This window comes from Cynoglossus semilaevis, chromosome 17 (genome assembly GCF_000523025.1).
Source record: "Cynoglossus semilaevis isolate Cse_v1.0 chromosome 17, Cse_v1.0, whole genome shotgun sequence".
In the NCBI taxonomy this organism is placed as follows: domain Eukaryota; kingdom Metazoa; phylum Chordata; class Actinopteri; order Pleuronectiformes; family Cynoglossidae; genus Cynoglossus; species Cynoglossus semilaevis.
Genome location: NC_024323.1, coordinates 4792825 through 4807862, shown reverse-complemented (window position 1 = coordinate 4807862; position 15038 = coordinate 4792825). Strand labels below are relative to the sequence as shown.

At 38.0% G+C, this 15038-nt stretch overlaps 1 protein-coding gene across 2 annotated transcripts in view; it reads right to left on the bottom strand.

Moving 5' to 3' along the window:
* Positions 1-15038, bottom strand: part of kdm8 (lysine (K)-specific demethylase 8) — a 123315-nt gene that overhangs the window by 100089 nt on the left and 8188 nt on the right. The window contains exons 4-5 of one of the 2 annotated variants that reach the window (XM_017040805.2): positions 12966-13119; positions 102-187 (exon numbers count right to left, since the gene is read on the bottom strand). The gene's annotated coding sequence lies outside the window, so the exon portion shown is untranslated. The remainder of the gene's footprint in view (positions 1-101; positions 188-12965; positions 13120-15038) is intronic. The other variant, XM_017040809.2, reaches the window with a different exon arrangement.

The window sequence follows — 15038 nt, the reverse complement described above, 5'->3', positions numbered from 1 at the left end:
CCGATCTTTGTTTTTTTTTTGTTTATAATGACTTCTTCCTCAATCAAACTCTGTGCATTTTGCACAGATCAATCAGGGGGAGTCTAAAAAAATGTCAATACCTGAAATGTAGACTGCAGCTGCGGAGATTCTGGAGGTAACACAGCTTCCCGACGTGCGGTTGGCTGTTGAGATTCCCTCTTTGAACCTGTGAAATACCGAAGCATTGATTAATCCATCTGCGCTGATCTGAATTTTCCTTCAGTCTTCTTGTATCCCTTTGTAATATTCAAAGCAGTGTGCCCAGAATAACCATTAAATGGCCCTCTGCTCTCCTTGGGGTAAAGGAAAGACAGAGGCAGCATACAAATGAACTGTTTGCCAAGCAAAGGAACCAAACACAACTGCATTATCATTATTTTTTTCTTTTTTTCGTCTTCTAAGGAGGTACACACTATTGACTATACTGATGACTTAACTAAGAGCTGCGCTAATACACGTGAGTTATTTGACACCATGCTTGCGTGCGAGGGTCTATAAATTTTCACATTTCTTCTTCTCCCGTTTTATGCGGTTCCTCACTTCTTGTATCTTTTTAGGTCCTTCACTTTTTGCCCTCCTCTGCCCCACTTCTGTGATAACCTGCTCCTCCCCCTAACGTACTCCCACCTGTCTTTTTTCTGCCCCTTGTGTGTACACAACCCATGTCTTCCATACCTTCCGTACCAGTTTGTCTTCCTACCCCTCTGGTAAGCGTTCTCTTCCTGTGTATTCCCCATCTTCATGTGCTTCTTCCTGTTTCCCTGAGCTCTGTGTTTTTTGGCCAACTTGATCCTGTTTTTTATTTTATTTTATTTTTTTCTGAATCTTCACTTTGCTGCTTTGCCCATCCCTGCACTGGTCACCTGTGTTTCAGAATTTCTAAAACAAGGATTCATTTTGATCATTTTAAAATATATACTGGACAGTTGTTTGCCTGTTTTTAGGGGGACGATACGACGATATTGCTTCCTGTTTCATTCCTACGTTGTAGGTGGGTAGGTGGGTAGGTAGATAGATAGGAGGGTCCGAGCAGCCCGCCTTCAGTCCAGTTCATTTTGTATGGTACGCAGCAAAGTATGCCAAAAACGTTCCGCCTGTTATACCACAAAGTAGAGAATCCATGTATCCATTACGACCACATATGAACTTAATCATCTATGATGAAAACTCCGTACAGAAAGATTGACCTGCAAACCACTTATCTACTTGTTGTCAAGATGCGTGTTCGTGACAAGGTTGCCATCGTGTGGCCTAATGTACATTAGGATCCACTTATGAAATAGTTAACTAAGTTTGGTAAACTAATGGTTAATTTCTGTTGCTACTTTTGAAAGTCATGTTGCAAGTGTCTATTTTTAAGCAAGTTTATGTTAGCTGATCAAAGTTTGTCCAAATAAAAAAAAAAAAAACCATGGTCGATGACACAGCAAATCAGGTAACAAGCTGCATCCGCTTTGTATCACCTTTTTAGTCAAGCAATTTCTACAGACCGTCTTTCCGTGGATATCACGTGTTGCTTGCTTTTGGTAGAGCTAGCTGTGATTAAATGTTAAGGATTCGGTTTAGAACAACATTCATTAATAACAAATTTGAAACGTTAGCCTGTGAAGCTGTTGATTGATTAGCCCAACAGTTTAGGTGTCAACCCCTAATATTAACTTCGGCAGCACATAATGTATCTAAAAAGGTTTGTCTTGTTTGCACACCACTGTCTTACACTAATGCGCGTAATCATGAGCGGAATGACACATTTGTTGTGACACACTTTGTCCTCTTTCTAGCTCTCGCTGTTCCAGATGTGTCACCTCCCCCTCCCCCATATCTAACCGCGGTAATCAGACATCACTGAGTGGCAAATTATTCACTCAGAACGAATAATGCTCTATTTACATCTATACAACACTATCGCGTTGGCGGTCGTGTGTTCTGTTGTAATTTAATAATAATGCTAATAGGCCCGTTGCCTGTGGTTAAATGAATTATCTGTAAATAGATTTAGCGTGCTTGTACGGGTGTGAAATAAATGAGGAAAATAATCATCCCTTAAAGTGTCCTACTGATCTAAACTGGAAAACTGTAATTAAACGACACATTAAAAATACATTATTTGTTATAATAATAGATATGTAAATAATGTGTGATGGGTTTAGGAATATAAAAAATTAACTTTTTTTGTTCTAAAGGTTAAGGTTGTTTTGAGAGTATGTTGTTTAACAATAGAGCTATATACACCTATGTACTGTATATAACTGTTTACGTATGGTACTTGTGTATTCCCATGGTGCAGAAACAAAAACGCAAGCTCCCAAAACCATGTGAAACATAAGTACTATATATACATACATATATAAACATATATGACATAAAAATGTAAACTTTTTTTTGTCTTTCTTAGATTAGAAATCCCCTATTGTATCATTATGTAAACCCTATGGAAATTGATATAAATATATAGGTACAAATGTAAACATATATATTTTTTAAAAATTAATTAAGTGTTTTTCATTGTCTCAATTAGATAAAAAAAACAGTAAATGTAAATCCTATGGGTATTAATATAAATATATAGATACAAATGTGAATATCTGATATGAATATCTTTTACATTTAAAAAATTGCTAAATGCAAAACATGGAAATTGATAAATATATATATATATATATACATTCATATATGAACATATATGAATTAAGTTTTTCAACGAGTCTCTTTATATTTGAAACATGTTAAATGTGAACTATACAGAAAACGATGCCTGGATCGAGTTGAACAATGATGGAACGATGGTAAACTAGGACTAAACAGATTATGAGTCACATGCTGAATGCTTCTACAGTTAGCAAATGAACAGGTTGCAGATAAATGAAAAGGTTTTCAGTCTTTGTGCTAATGGAAGGGTCATGGCTCACTTTCAAAAAACATGCATTTGTGCAAAATTGGAGAGGCTTATCACACAAACACTGCGTTGCTCAAACCACATTAGGTTGTTGTAGGAGATAATCATCATATACTGCTGCCACGTCAACAAAGCCTTGGTCCAGCGGCCAATGCCAACATAAAAATGATGGATGGAAACGTTCTATCTGCCTAATATGAAAATGCATATTTTCGTCTGACTAAGGCTTGAACATTTACGAAGATATACTTTCACAAAGATTACGTATCTTCACAGAAACGCCTTGATTTTTTTTGTACCAGCGAAATGACAACGTTTGGCAATCCAGACCAACAGAGCAATCGCTTGATTGGTTTGCCTGCTTTCTGCCAGTAGATCTGTGTCTCTTTTATAATCTTGGCGCTTCGAGAAGAGAACAATCAGACAACAGTGACCACAGACTGTTGAGTGGTCTTTCATACAGCCAACACTGCAACAATTAGTATCCAGTGTATCTATTTCATATAAAAATGGCACTGAAAATAAAGAATAAAACAGGTCCATGTTTCCCCCCCCCTTTGTTTAAGAGCGCAACTTTTTTTTAAAAAATTCATATTTAATTAAATATAATTTTTTCACCAAAAAATCATAAAGCAGGCCGAATTGAGCACCCTAGTGCACCAATTTTGACCCATGTGCCATATGTTTGGCACCCCAGGTATAAACGATCAGTACATCTTCCTCAGTATCATTGCCTTTGAATGGTGTCACAGTTATGTTTTGAAAATATTAGACTCAACAAATCCAACCTAAGCGGTTACGAAACTTAACTTGACCCTTCTTCGGCGTCCACTGTTCGGATAAATGTTAAAGTATTACCACAGTGATACAGATTCCAGTTGAGTTCTTACTTTTCTGTTATTAAGGTTTGTTTCTTAAGCGAACCTCATGGAAAAAGACTCCGACATCCAACCATAAACATTCCTAATATTCAAGAAGAGTTACATTTGATTACACCAGTTTGTCTCATTAGTGCAGTTAAAATGCTAATCCAACAGAAAAGGCCCGATCCGCAGTTACGGTAATTGTTTTGAGTTTTTTTCCCCACACAATGCTGCAGGTCACAAACACCTCATCAGTGTTATCCACGTTTGGACAAATCAGCAATTCATGCACACAGCTGGATGAACTGTAGCCCCGAGGGCAAAGATTCCGCGTCCTTCGTTGATGAGTGGCAGGGTCTCCGAACACCTGCAGGCTAACTCGCTCAGCCGCTTTGTTTAGCACACCCCTCCTCTGCCCCCCCCACCCCACCCCACCCCAGGAACGCAGCAGCAGTTAAACTCTCAGCTGTTATCTACACAGCTGACGCTGTGTGCAAAAACACAGGGTGGGTTTGATTTCTCTCAAGAGATTATGTGGCAGGGGTTAGTGTTTGAGCTCAATTTGCAATGTTATGTCTGGCGCGCTGCCAGAGTGATACAGTGCGCTGCACTCCACCGATTTCATCGCATTAGAGACCAACACATTGGTACAGTGATATGGGAAATTAATGGCCACAGCCAGCCATTGTCTGTCTTACAGAAGATTCTGTTCATGTTTGAAATGAGAACCAGGCCGTTCACCGTGACTTTTCTCAACTTCTACTTCAAAGTTCACCCGTTTTCACATTTCAGATTTACTTTATTATGCTATTAAAGCAGTACCACCATAATGTAAAAACAAAAAAAACTATTAGGTGGTATTTTTTTTACTAAAATTGTACACAGGAAAGGAAGTCACATGAGACAGAAGGAGACTAGTCATACACTGGAATGTATTTAATGTCTCTCAATGTTGGTACCACCTGAGGGTCGCAAGATATTTTGTTTTGGGTCGTATCGCATCATGTTTCTTAGGAGTTTACGAATTATGTCTATTGACTTGGGTCGTGAAGTTTTGTGACTTTTAAAATACGGGTCCCCAGAAAAAAAAGTTTGGGAAACACTGGTTTAAACAGCAGGAAGTCAAGGAGAGACAGACGGAAGGAAATGTTTTTTACACAGCTTTTGTTATTCTTTATTATATTATATTTTCCTACTAGTATTGATTTATTTGTATTACTGCTTTTAGGGAATGTTTCATTCATTATATGAAATTACAGTGAAAAATAAGAAGAAAAGAATCATTGGTTTCTTTAATAGGAAACTGATCGCGATCAGCTGAGCAAGCGTAGCTGACAATGCAGTCAGAAAAATCTGCATTATTATACAAACTATAAAAGAAGAAAAAATAAAAACAGCTCATTTAAAAACAAGAAATTAGGGACAAGGGATATTTGTTAACTAAGAACTCAAACAACAAAAGAACTGTCTTTGAGCCAAACATTAACACTAATGATATATTTAAAGACAATTAAATCCAGATTGAATTATGCGATATGAGAACATTGTATTATAACCAAGAGGAAATAAAACACAAATGACTTCTCACTTCAGCAGTGCAGACTTTTATTCCCTTATTTATTTAATGGGGTAATTTAATTTGTCCTGACATCGCAATAACAATAATCTAAACAACAAGACAGCTCCTTTATATCAGCTCCCTCTCCTCCTCTAAATAGCATATTAAAGTCAGACTATTTCAAAATGTATTTCACCAAACTCCATCAGTTTGTTCTGTATTTATTGCCATCATTACTCTCTTGGCTGAAACTGTAGCGTCTCATCGGCAAATATTTAACTTTTGACTAAATGTAGCTTGAAAAAGAAGAGCAAAGCTGGAGCATCCGGGTAAAAACCACTACAGCTGCTGGATTAGGATTGAGATTAGCCTCAAGAAATTTAGGCCATTGAGGTCAACACTTTACCTACCTACATGGAAGTGATGGAAGTATCAATAGTAGTAGTATACTAGTATACTATACTAATCGATAGTATTTGATAAATGAAAAGGGTTAAAATTGTTAAATGGCCAGTATTTGTCATATGATTCATTAGGGGGGAAAAAAAGGAACAAAAAATATTTTGTATCCATGCAGTTATATTTTGTCATAGTCAAATGCCAAATGTTAAGATATACTTTATATTAATGGGTTAATGGAGACAAACCTTTTTGCCTTATATTTTATTTCCTAATTCAACCAGAGGGAATAATTTTATTTGTCAATCCCATCCCTATGTGCGATCCTGTATACCTAGATATTGCAGTCCTTTGTGAGAGGTCCATTGTCTTCAGAAGAACAGGAGTGGTTTGGATTTTCTTATCAGTCTGCGCCTAACAGCTGGACATTTGATACATATGTAAATTTGAAAGATCAACCATCGAGTGCACAGCAGGCAATTCACCAGATCAAGTCAGAATGGCAACCCATGAATTATGCATAAAGGCCACAGCGCTAGAACGGAACGGTGACTTGTGAAGCGGGGCACCTGTTGAATTAATCTGGTCCTATCTTAGATTCTGTTACATGACGTAGCCCTGTGTGACAAGTGACGGGGAATTTAAAAGCAGGGCTACACTCAAAAGAAAATAAGAGGTGGGAATAATCGCATCTAATCTAGCGTAGATAAGAGGTTAGTTTAGCACCAGGCGGCATTCAAAGGCAACAGCATGAGAGTACAACTCAGAGCTCAGCGCGACGTTTAGCCACTGAGGCGTTAGTGCATGATAGCTGAACTGAATGTCTGTGATCAACGTCTGACGGCAGATGTGGTGTTTTAGAGCAAGTTACAGAATCCGATTTATTAGATCAATTATTGTTAAAAATTAGGTAAAAAATTCAATTGCTAAATTGATGCACTTTAATCACTGCAACATTTAGGGTGATGAAGGCTGACTTTGAACACTGATTATTCTTGACAGAAAAATCATTTGGACGACTCATCAACGTCTAAAAGACCCGTTTCTTCTTCTGCAGTGGTGGAACGTTTTCTCCTCTGATTGGCTTACGCTCATATTTTGTCCTCAACTTATACAATTAAGTCTGTTAAATAGCGATGTAGAGATTTACATTTTTGAACAGAACCACGTTGTCTGCGGAGAAATTCAAATATTGTGCCGGCAATGGAACTCCCGTCCTCCCATTATCCGATCGTGTTTTGCACAAATGCTGCGAACGCGGGCGGCCTGCAGGCCTACGGGCTACAACTAAAAACATTTAATTGAACCCAGTGAGAGAATGACAGGTCCACAATCACTTAAAAAGGCGCATCTTGATTTTAATTAAAGTTTTGGAGATATTGTGAAAAAAATTTAAAAAAAAGTTCAGCAGTTACGAGGTGAGGCTGGAGGCAAGGTTGAGCTGCTTTCAGCATCTGCTGATGAGAGATACGGACAGACTGGACACATTGGATATCTCAATCTTTTTTGTGCTGCCAGGCATTGTAAAAAGTACAGCATCAAGGAGAAGACGAATAGATATGGTAAAAAATGAATAAATGAGGATGGTTGGTGAAGAAAAGAGAGGGAAATAATAGAGTGAGACGGAGGCAGACGATCAGCAGTGGTGACCTCTGGGGGCAGCAGACGAAAGAAGTTTCATCCAAAATGATATCCCAAACCAATGTGTTTCAAAATGTCAGGGTTGGTGTGAAAATAGCTCTAGGTTTGAGCCAAAGTTTGATTTTAAGATTTAACAGCAAAAGTCAACCGAATCTGACATTAAGGCCACAGTACACACATAAAACTAATGCAAACTAACCTGGGGTCTTATATATATTTATAAGCTTTTGAAAAACTTCTACTCCTGTACTCCACCACCACAAACACTGACAACTTCTCTTCGGTTATGCTGTGCTTAAACAGTATATTGAAATTAAGTGTTTTACTGCAAATACTGAATACTGATGGAATTAATCTAATACAAAAAATGAAAACTAATTAAATACTTTTTGTTTTGCCTTTTACCTTTAGTCCACTGTCATTTAAGGCCATTTAAAATACAAATTAACATGTTGATCAGAGATTTACATCTGCTTATTGTGTCTCCCAACATGGTTTAACTGTCCTAAAGAACACATTCTTATTGTAGTGTTTTGAAAGAAATGTTGAGATAGAATACTTAAAATTCAGACTAAGCAAAACAAACAAAAAAAAAAAACACATTTTTGCTCAGGTGAACAAACTGTCTTAATATGAACAATTGTGTACAAAAAATGAGAATATGTACAATATGTAAGATGAGACCACCCATAACAATCATTAGTACTTCTAAGTATGTAAAAGAGTTCCGTTCCAACGGCGTGATGTAACTCGATTTCTACCGCAAGTCAGAACTACGTAAATAGTTATGTCACTCCCCTACGCTAACACAGTAACGTCATAAACTAGGAAATAAAAACGTCTTACGCTTGGGAGACATAATGAAGGACAAAAAAACAACACAAACTAAAGAAATCAAATGCAGCACAATCCAATGCATGGAGCATGACAAACAAATGTAAACAAAGCCGTCTTCTGCGTATAGCCAATTCTCCTACTTTGCTCACCAACTAGTTCCCACACAAAATTAGTTTTAATGCCGTTAGCGTAATATACCGAATGATGGAGCAAGATTTTCTTAATACATTTTTGGGAGAAGGCGACGTAACCGCCGTAAGTCGAAGATGTCATAAACCGAGGACCTCTTGTACTATATACATTTTCAAATTTAAAAAGACCTCTGTGAGTTTGAACAGTCAGCCGAAGGGATGGTATTCCTTTATGCTCAAGTTTTGAAGCTAGCATCAATATATAGGATATAATGTAATGAATGTAAAGACTTTAATTGTTCGTTACCTCTGGTCATGTGCCATATTACAATATAATTTACGCATTTTTACATTTGCAAATGAGCAAATCTCATTTAAAAAGCCTTGTTTCATATGGAAATCAGTCGTGGAGTTCGGGGATGAAACGAGTTAATTAGTGTGTTCTCCGAGTGTCACTCCAAGCAGACTGATAGGTGATGTCAGGAACACCTCGGTAAATGAGGGACGGGGTGACACAATGGTAGTGCCTCAGGGAAAGATTTTCTTTTTTATTATTATTTTTGCTCAATCCAAGAAATAACACCTTTTGTCATTTGTTCCGAATAATAATCAGCTTTCTCTGCATTACTTGTGATTATCACATTGTCAAAAATAAAGCTGAAATACAGTAGCTGTTAAGAAAATCACGAGGTTTTTCACTCTTTTTTCTCTTATGTGCATGTGCAGCTATAGAGGAGGGGTGTGTTTGTTAAATTGTACCCAGATACAGGATTCACAGTCGTTATGTTGGGGGCTACCAGAAGATTACTGTCATTCGGTCATGTCTAGGGATGTCCGATAATACTGGCCAATCGATATTTCGGCCGGATATTAGCATAATTATGTAATATCTATAATAATCAATATGGGTTCTACCTCCGATAATGCAATGTGGTTGATATCAAAACCGGAAATTAAGTGTTTGGACAATATCGGCATATCGGATATCAGCAAAAAGGTAATATCTGACAAACCTAGTCATGTTGTCAGTTTATTATTATGTTTATTAGTTGTTCTTTGCTTTTTTTTTTACCCTGACAATACTTATGAGTCATATATCAGTTGAAAAAAAAAAAATCAATTTGTTGACCTGCTAAACAGAAAAGTGAAAAGTACACTGACCAGTGCTCTGCATTTCCTCAAGCTATTTTTTAGCCGGGAGAAAAGACCGAGCAGAAAGGGTATTCCACACTTTGCTGTCTGACACAGGGCAGGAAACAATGGAACGAAGCCAAATCTGGGCGCGAGCTGTGAGTTCAAACAAAAGTCTGTGTTCAGTTGAGTACAGGGAAGAACCCACACTGCTGGTGGGGTTCTGCAGTAGAACCGCCTGGAGTCCCAAACGAGAAGAACTCACAGCTCGAGGCCCCCCCTTAAAATGCAGGAGCTGCAGTCTGCGGTGCCACTGTAATATATTTTACCTATTGTTCTTTTATACTTTATACGACTCTTATACTTGGATAATGTCGCCTATAGTTCTTACTGTTTAAGTTTTTAGTTTATGTAATGTGTTTTTTACAAACGCAGTTCGTAGTTTGGAGGCAGACGACGCAAGAACAAACAAACAGAAGTGGCAGTTTCTTAAACATTCCAATCATAACAAAAACAACAATTTATATCAGGAGAAAAACAGGACAGGAACAGAAGGTAGGAAACAACTGTTGTTGTTTTTTTGTAACAAATCTCATAAACTCTTGTTAGTATACCTTGCTAAGATTTAGGGTTTCTTGAAGAAATTCCTGACCCAGAGTTTTTCTCCATACAACAGCCAGGTCAGACTGGGATTTGAACCTGGGACCTCTGATCACAAGTCCCATCCCATTCGCCACGTGCAACCCTGCTATTCCTTGTCATATTTAAGCCCCATTGTAGTGTATACGGTTCTCCCCCATAAAAGATGAAACACATTTATTCATCATTATCCCGTTGCTCTATCTCACACACACACACGCTTTTTCCACAAGTTTCCACAAGTTCCTCGGGGCTCCTGCCTCCCCCGCCTCCCGCAGGATCAGTCCAAGAACGTGTTCATTCTCTCTAAAGGAGGTCAATATGAAGACAGTCTTAGCCAATGAAATATCCTCACTGTTGTAGCACAGCATTTCTCAACTGTCATCACAATTCCAGCTGAATGGCTTTGAAAGATTGTGCAGCACAAGGTCATCTCTCAGTCACTGTGTCCCAGTACTTTCCGGCACATAGTATAGCAATCAGTGAAGGAGTGAGAGGAGGAGGAGTACGAGCTAAGATGAAGTAATCGAACAAAGGACCATTTATTACCGCAGCAGACAAACGCAATACAGAGGAATCTAGCAGTTGTCTTTAGGATTAGAGAGCCAAAGACTGATGTACCAGGTAAACATATGCCGAATATATATATGTGACATGCACATCAAATCATACAATATACTGTATAATTAGTAGTTTGACGCACACAACGTGACAGACTGGAAGGTAATGATTTTCTGAGACTGAACGCATTTCCTCTACGCATCCTCAAAAAACACGTCTATTGAAAGCTTTGTTTGTCTGACCTGACAGGAAACTGACATCCAAGCTGCAAATGGAGTACGGCCTTGAATAAATGTCCTGACAAATTTCAGCTGAAAATGTGATTTGTTAAGAAAACTACAAAAAATAAAAAAATTAAAAATTCAGACCCGAGGTTCTGTAATACTTTTCTGCCTGCGCCGTCGTCCAGTTGAATCAATTTTCAGCTCATTTTTCTCGGGCTGGGAAATATAAGACTGTCTACTGTCACACTCAGTTGCACAAGAGTGAAAACTACAGTGTGTTTCACTGCAGCTGTCCTCACTGAGGCTTTCATAGAAGTTAAAATAACCATGGCGAACTTGGATTTAAATAACTTCTATAATAAATGTTTAGGTTCAAAATTTTTAATCTTCATTTTCGTGCAAAAATGATCTGCAGAAAAAAGCGATAGTGAATTTTGTACTAATTCTGTTATCCACCTGACAGTAAAACTGTCATATTAACTAAGAAAATAGATTTTATTTATGTGTCCCAGAAGGACCAATAGAAACAGGGTCCTCAGTTTATGACGTCCTCGACCTATGGCGGCTACATCACAATCTCCCATAAATTAATGTAGAAAGTCTTCAGCCATCATTCTAACGTACAGCGTTTAAACTCGCTAACTAGTTCACTCGAGAAACTAGTTTGCGAACGGAGCAAACAAATCCATCGTCACACGGTGCTATATGCGGTAGAAGTGGTTTGTGTTGTTTTTTTGGGGAACTTTTACCCTTCATAATGGCTCCCAGGCATAAGTGTTAGCGTAGGTGAGTGACATAGGTATTTATGTACAGTATGGAAGTTCCGATTTATGGTAAAAATCAAGTTACGTCGCACTATAGGAACAGAAATCCGACGTTAGTCGAGCAAAACTGTACTGTTTAACTAGCCTTAGTCAATGATTTTTGGTTCTATGATTGAGAACCTTCATTTATACTACAAATATATAATGGTGTTGACTTTGAACCCGCACATACAGCCATTCAGGACCACGTTTAGTGCATGTTCTGTTAAAAGAAAACTTTTTATCTGTGTTGTCTGGTTTCTAAAGATACCTTTAAACCTTTTTTATACCTTTTTTTTCCACAAAAAAAGACATTTAAACAGACAAAACAACAGATGGCAAAATATATATATATATATATATATATATATATATATATATAAAACAATTTTCTTACTGAGTCACAGTGTATGAACAGTATATGAAACCATAGCTTCCGCTTGCCAAAAACCTTCCTGCTACGACCCATTATATAAAAATCATCCACTCAACCCCTGCAGGTCCTTTATCAGGCTGAAGACACAGCATGGAAATACAGAAACTTTAGCAATTACATCTCTTTCACTGCATTGATTGATTTTTTTTTCCCTTCAAATCACGCTGCGAAACACAAAACACAGCTTTCAGTTCACCCCCCGATTTTAACTGATATGGATTTGCTGTAAAATATTAAATCAGAATTAAAGCGAAAAAAGCCCACGGTGACAGGGAATAATTTAATTGGACTGAAAACATGAATAGCGCTTCCAACGACTCCAATACAAAGAAAAACACTCAGTTTCTCAGTGGTGGCTTGATGTGGATGTAGCGGTGACAGTTCTCAAGGGTAATGAGGCCCAGTCTCACTCTATTACATGGATCCATATAGGAACAAAGGTTGAGTGCAGTGATTTTCTCCTGCGCGATCCATATGTTTGCTGCAAATTATCCCGCAGAATTTCCACAGCGGGTCACAGAACAAGCCCATGTCTCTTTTTCGATAAAGCATTATAAGAAAATATCCCTCAGTTTGAAAAAGGCACAGTGGTCCAGTTCTTACTTTACACTGCGTACTGGCGGTTTAGTAATTGCTGTCAAATCATTAACGACTTTCCTGCTGCAAGGATCTGCACTGTCTCTACTACTGTTAAACTAAGACATTATAAGGAGACTATAATAGCAGTTAAGTAGTTCAAATAGGTGCTGATTATTATTTGTGAGGTCTGTCTGTCTCCCTTCCCTCCTGCCTGTGTGTTAAGTTAATCGGTGCGATCATGCTCACCTGTGTCTCTGTCATTAGTCTCTCTCGCGACACTTGGCGCCCTCTCGCGAACTTGCTCTCAGTCCTGATTGGTTCACTGTTCGTTGTCATGCCATGTCGCTCTTTGTGCTTAGTGTTTTGCTCTTCTGTTGTACTGATCGTTTCCGTCTCGTACCTAAATCCAGGAAGTGAATACATTTACATATCCATTCACATTTGGAGCGTAAATAAACTTCGTGCAACAGACTCCAACCAAAAACGTAACATTTATTGTTCTGATCAGAGAAGAGATCTGCGGTATTAGAACATTTCCAGGGGGCGCCATTCACCAAAACCTATTGAAAACCGCTGCTCTACAGAATATAACTAATAAAAATCTTCAAGCAAAACATGCAAATAAAAATATGAAATCAAAAGCAATCAATGCAAAGACTAGTAATAAAAATGACAAAATACTGCAACTACTGCTATCACTTACTTTCATTGTTATTACTGTATTATCATTATTATGCCAAACCGTGGGGAAACATGCTCATCGATCAGACATATTTCAAAATACAAATTTCCTCTTTTAACAAATCTAGCTCCTACACATCAACTCCCTCTGTTAACAGCTAAAACATGCAATTTGCAAATATCCCTCCAAATGGGGCCCCCTCTGCAAACACGTGGCCCTACCCACAGTGCTTCAAATTCTGACCAGTTATATAATCATTTTCAAACGCCACGTAAGAAAAACCATTCTTCCCTTATAATGGATTAACAACAAGCTGAACCACCAAATTGTGTGGAAGCTGTGAGAAAAAAAGTGCCCATAAATCTGGTAAGTACTCAATGGGAAACCACTAGGTAATAAAATCAATGTAAAGAATTTGTACACACACACACAAAAAAAAAAACCCACATAAAATCAGTGAGCTGAAGAAACAGCGTTCCATTTATACTAAAGTTAATTTCTCTGTCAATATGGTTTTCTTGTAGGTTTTTTTTAGGCGTGTCGTCTCCTGTCAACAATTTTGTGCACCACTTATCACTTCCTAAACACTGAAGTGCACTTTCCTCCTGAATCACATTCACTAATTTCATTTTGTCGGTCCACAGAGCCCTGGTGAGGCATTAGGATGCTGTTGCGACTGACAACTGCCCAGCTGAATCTGTTAAGACACAAACAAGCCAGTGCTCAATAAAGCCTCCCGGTAACTGTGTCCTATAGCATGAGAGAGTGCACTCCTGGGATAGGCAGCAGTGATTTTAAACATATTGCAAGGGTTGTTTTTTTTTTTTTTTTCTCTCCCTGACATTGTGAGCAAATTGCGCAGGCATTCATTATCCTGTAATTACCCTGCTGTTAGCTTTCTGCTAGATTATTCATTCCATACGTTCTCCACACTGTGCTGTGACAAGAAAGGTAAAAACCAACGAGAGCCGCAGATAGGATCAACAACACCTACCTGCACTGCCATCAATAACAAAGGGCTACAAACAGGGAAGTAACCTGTTCAAGGCCACTGCTAAGTGCCCAGACATGCCCGCACACACACACACACACACTCATGTGAGTTCACATAAGACCCAGTATGCAGTACAAATACAACAGGAAACTGTATCTATTTCATATTTTTCATATTGTAAGTATTTTCTTACGTATTATATTGGAAAGATAGAGCAAGTTTCAGTACAGTACTGCAGAATCAAGGGACTTATAAAAAACTTTAATACATAAAAGCAACAACGGCTGTAAAATACTTTTATAAATGATAGTTGATAGTAACCACACAGTATTTTTGACATAGCTGGTTGAGTATGTTGCTGTTTTTGAAGAAATATAAACATTTTCAGCTTCACTTGAACTACTTACATTTTTACTAGTGAACATTATCCTTATCACCATGGTCAGTTTTTTTTTTCTCTCACACGGAGAGAAACATGAGACGTGATCAATTTAAAATGTCCAATTAACCAAATCCTAATTAATATGCAAATCCATACAGTCGAAAGCAAGAGAACTCATCAGTCCTGCACTGCATGACCGCTGACAGCCGTGACCAAGAGAAAAAAAAATATGTAGGAGTAAAGTATGAAAAACAAGAACTT